A 5,875-nucleotide genomic window follows, 5' to 3' on the forward strand; every position below is an offset into this window, starting at 1 on the left:
TCTGAAATAAGGCATGCTCAGGAATATTCATATTAGGCTTTATTCTATAGTTACTCATCTAAATAAGAAATTTAGATGGCTGTGTGAAAATTTGCCAGTTTGAAAAATCAAAACACAGCTTAAAATGAAATGCATTAACAATGCAAAAAAAAAATTAGATTTCCCAGGAAATATGCATACTGATTAAAGCAGTGAAAACATCAGATGGGCATTTAAGTGCCTTACTTAGATATCCTGAAAGGCAGTAAATTAGTTCCAAATTGGACAAGAGTTTGTTAGTGTTTTAGTTTTACAATTAGTCCCAAAGAGTAACAAAGAATAACAATAAGGAATTTGTATTAACCTACGTACTTCTCGCCACATGAGCATGGTCAGTCCAGATATATCCAGATAAACATACCTCTCAGGAAAGTCACTTGTTCATGTCAGTGGATTCTGAAATATGCTAGATTCTTCTGGTGCCAATACCTCCTCCCCAAGAGTAGGAATTGGTATCTGATAGATTTTTCTGAATTTGACATAGTCTACAAAGTTCACTTTTAAACCAATGACCCTAAAACTCATTGTCCCCAACCCCAATATACTTGAGGAATTAGCCATAAGCCTGTCAAAGGAAGTCCAGGATACACTCTAAATTTTAATTTTCACCCCCTTTCCAGTATCAGATAAAAATTAATAAATTAGGCTTTTAAAACTGGATCCCAGAAAAGATAGTTATGTAAATAAAGAGGCTAACACTGTGTCAAGCTGCAGTGATTTGCACTGAATTCAAAATCTAATGAAACTGCAATTTTTGTTAGATGGGCTCTTATATTATCACAAAAAGCTGATCTTTTTGTTAGTTATGAAATACCTATCTTTACATCCTGAGGCCTGTGAAGTTATTGACTTGGCATTCCTTCAAATGAGTATTCTTCAATATATATTCAACATTAATTTGGTGGTTAGGAAGATAAAGTGATTTTTCTAATAGTAAAAATTATATACATATGTATGTATTATATTTTAAAAATGTGTTCATGTAAGGCAGGTAAACAGGTAATAATAGTTAAGAGAATTCTGCAATAAAAATAATTTGGTGCTGGCAACATAACAAGAGTTATTAAAAGAAAATTATCATAAAAATATTAAAATAAAAGTAAATCATTTTAGTAATAAAGAGACGAATAGGTCAATGGAACCAAGTAAAAGTGATGAGTCTGAAATACAAATGAAAATTTAATGTGTAATAAAAGGGCACTTCAGGTCATTAGGGAAAATACAAATTATTCCATAGAGTGTTGGTTCAGCTAGCTAGGCACTGAGTTAAAAAAAAAAATCATAATAAAGCTGAACCATGCATTATTTTTCATACGAAAATAAACTATGTCAGTCAAATATTGCAATAAAATATGTAAAATTAAAAATATTAAAAGAAAACCAGCACATACTATTTTTAAAAATTTTATAGGAGAGGAGTACACTCTAAGTATAATAATTAAAAAAAAAAAAACCCTAGAGGACAGAATAAATGATGAATACATCATTGCCATGTGGTGAGTCTCAATATGTATTTGTTTAGTAAACGGATGGATTTATTGTTGTAATTCCAATTTTAGTAGTATTGAGATGTTCTATTACAAATGTATAAGTAAAAATAATGGCAATTAATAAAGAAAAAATAATGGTAGGCTGTTTCCAATGGAAACAATATGAATCAAAATATATACTTTTATTTATTGTATTATTAGTAACACATCTGGTGGTTATTAGCTACTCATCCAAAGAATAAAATTTAAAAAAAAAACTCATAGATGTAAAAGTTATAAATTCTTCCAAACTGTATAACTTCTTTGAATCCAGTAATAAGGACTGTGAATATTAAGGGAGGATCATGCATTGCCATATCTGGTATGCCTTGATTGTAAGTACCTTTCCAAGTGTGTTCTTAAAAACTTGACCCCCATCACCACCTAGCAAGCTATAATAGTTCTAAAGGACCATGCAATATGAAAAATAATGATATGTACTTTGTTACTCAATTTCAATTTAGATTTTTTTGTCAAGTTGTACAGATGAATGTTTTCAAGTACACTACAAAGAAAAATTTTACTTTCTTTGCTATTAGTCAAAATTCTGAAGTGTGCATGTATGTTGCAAAGTCTCAGTACAGTTACCAAAGCCAAAACCAAGTAAAAAAAATCTCTTTTAAAGCTATAGTATCCACCATAATTAAGAGTGTCAATGGGCTTCATATTTAAGCTTAAGTTTTTGTCTTATTTGAAGAGTCAATGTGGAGTTAGATCCTGGTCAAATGAACCGATAAAAATTAATGAGGTTAGTATAAAATAGCATCTCTAGCCACATAAATACAAATGCTTAATAGTGAACACATGTAAAAGAGAACATTCTCTAACAAATGTGAAATATGCCTTTATGAGAAAACAGTTTCCCTATATTTGATGTGGCTTGAGACATCAATGTTCCAATTTATCCAGAGATAAATGTTCCAATTCTCAAATGCATGGAGCAGTACATGTTTGCAAGGTTAAGACACCTATTATGATTATCCTAATTAAAAAAATTCCAGATTATTTATAGGATAATACAAGAAAATGAAATTCATTATCCTGTAAAGTATGCAACAAGCCATTAAACATAGCAATAAAATCAATTGGCACAGAAAGAAATGCAATTATGTTACACTGATGTAAACTCTTCCGTGAACTAATTTCCAAATATCAATCATGACTGACACTCATAATATAAACATTGAAAGAAGCATTTATATTTTTTTAAAAGCATCAACAAGTTTTCACTATCTCATAAAGAAAATGTTAAATCGGAACATCATCATAATTGTGGCTGGTAATCTCTAATCATCCAAATTTCAGAGCTCAATTTTGTATAACAAAAGTGAAGAAAAAAAAGCAATTGCCATTTCTTCTGAAAAGGGTATTTTACCGTCTCTTTAAAATGTGATGATTTATTCTTAATTAACAACTGATTAAGAAGCATTTCTAAATTTTTCTAACACCACACATGACTAACTCATAAGCAATCAAGGCATTGAATGAAAATTAAAAACAGTCATATCATAAAGTGTTGATGATCTACACCTGTATTACACATCTGTTGAAATTCAATATTTAGGAAAGATAAAGTAATCCACTGTCCATCATTTTGGAAAATATTCTCTTAATCCTTGATTTTTAAAAAATGTGGATGCCATAATATTATAAGTGGGAAAATTGAAAAAGAAACACCTAAAAGTGGAAAAAAACTGAAAAAGAAAAAACCTAGAAATGGATTGCATATAAATATAATGAATAATAAACAACGTTAATAATGTGGACTATTTTCCCTTACATAAACTTTTTAGGAATTAACGTTTAAAATATGTTATCTATACCTGTATTTTATTTATTTTAATATGTCTCAGATTCTTTTGATTGACAGAGATAAAAAGAGCTAAAAAAAAAAAAAAAAAAATTGGGGTCCAGCCTTTGTAATTGCTGGTGCAGACAAACCTCCTAAAGAGACACCTGAATAAAGTTTATGTAAACATGAAGTGATGTAGTAAATAATATAACAGATTAAGGATGGATTTCAATTCTGTAGAGAAAGTTAAAAAAATGATCTAAGTTTCTGTTTTCCTTCTTGCAATGGCGGGAGTGGGTCAAGGTGCGGAGAGAAGCCGGAGGTTGACCAAATCCCCCATCCGACAGGTTTGTGTGAACGTAGGGAATGGCTCCTCAAGACGAAGCAGCCACTCAGGGCTTCCAAAGACCACTGAACACACCAATTAATTAAGAACTTGAATTACGATAGAAATAGGTGTAACAGGTTTCTTTCTATTTCTGTTGTTTATAAACAAACGGCCGTCTCAGGAGGATGAATCTTTTCTGTCAGGCACCTGAGTGGGATAAATTGTCTAAGTTTGGAAAATGAAATTGAGGAACAATGATCTGCATAGCATAACAGAAGGAGGACTCTGAAGTGTAACCCTAGAGCAGGATTATAGCAGAGGCTAGTGGGAAGAAAAGCAAGGGTAAATGGCACTGTAATCCCCCAAATTTCCAATATAATCTGCAAGCTCATGAATGCTTTGTGTGATTTTCAATGGTGAAAATTATAAAAGACTAATTTGATATCAGCTATTTTGTCAATATTCCAAGAATAAGCCTATATGCCACCATTTCCATCCTCCGTCTGGGACTGGCAGAGATTGTTAGAGTTCTGGGGTCTACCCTGGCTATAATATTGAGGAGCTCAAGGCAAAAATCACATGGATATCAAGAAGCAGGAGACTTCCCTCCTCCCCCCCACACCCAAACAACTGAAGTCCGGATTTTAAAAGTACATTCATTTGTAATATCAGTTCTTGCCATAGAACAACTACTCCATAAATACTTGTTGAATTAATGAGTAAAGGAAATACAGAAAAAAATGCATTCATAACGATTGGGGAGATCATGGATCTTCCTGTGTTAATTAATCTATCTTGAAAATAAAAACTACTAATGATGATCATACTTGATAACGTAAAATAAAATCCATTTAAACAAGACACCTATATTAACAGCATGAAATACACAGGTGTCTTAACTGAGGGTGCTATGCAAATGCAAAAACAATTATGCAAAGTGCTTTCCTTTTTAATCCAAAAAAGAATTTGTTTAAACTATGTAGAAAAAATACCACATATGAAAAATGTCTTCTAGTGATAAATGTTTTTCATTTTTTGCAATTTTCTTCAATTATATTTGGTGTGCTTACAAATATATAGCAAGCTTTTTAGATACTGGCAAAGGAAAAGTATAACCTATCCCAAAGTCTTCCATTTATCTATATAAATTGCTGCTCAGATATGAAATAACTTTATTCTAGCAGTTCCAAAGTCTAAGCATTTCAAAGTATAGCTGGAAAAGACCTCAAAGGGATCATTCGATCTAGAACTAAGGCAAAAGTTTGTCTAAACCATTCTAGATAGTAGGAAACCCATTTCTTCTTCTGTATTTGTGCTACATCAGACATGGAGAACCACTGTTAAATATATTTCACTTGGCAACCATCAAAGTGTTTGAAAGCGATAAAGATCACTCCCCAGCTGCTACTTCGCAAAGCTAAACACAAATTCTTTAGCCATTTCTTCACAGAACCAAGTTATCCAGACTTTACCTCTTTTTGATACTGTTCTCTACATAGTTGAGATTTCCTTTCTTGCTTCTTTCCCCCGCCCACCCGCTTTTCTTTTTATTTATTTATTTGTTTGTTCGTTTGTTTGTTTATATTTTTATTTTAGCTTCTCAATATACATTGTAGTTGATTTTCATGTGAAAACCCAGAGTACACAAAACAAAGCAAAAAGGGCAAGGTGATGTAAATTAGAACAGAGAATATATCTTATTACAAAATGGGTTTGGCTTCTTTCACAATAATACCCATAATGCAGAATTTGGAACATTTTGAAGCTCATGCTGAAAATCAGATCTTGCTCCCGATTTCAATGATCACCAGTTAGTTCACATTTAAACTTGTTTTATTTTTATTGAGTGTTGAAATTTGCTTAGTGTGCTATCATGGAAGAGTTTGAAACCAGTGTCCTGGATTTGAATCTATGCTAGTTGTGTTGCCTGAACTCTAATTTCCTCAACTGTAAAATGGGAATATTATTCTCCATATTTTTAGATTATTTATGGGACTGTCTTAGAAGCCATATATAAATCACCTAATACAGGGCCTTTTACACAATAGCCATTCAACTAGAGTTATTTTTCTATCCCAAATTGCTTTTTCCTGCAATAGTTGCTGCCTAATCACTTAAGTTAGAAGTTGAATGCAAATATCACAACACCTCCAGGATTTAAAAACAAAATAATGCAAAACCATCTTG

Source organism: Galeopterus variegatus, unplaced genomic scaffold (genome assembly GCF_000696425.1).
Source record: "Galeopterus variegatus unplaced genomic scaffold, G_variegatus-3.0.2 Scaffold1399, whole genome shotgun sequence".
In the NCBI taxonomy this organism is placed as follows: Eukaryota; Metazoa; Chordata; class Mammalia; order Dermoptera; family Cynocephalidae; genus Galeopterus; species Galeopterus variegatus.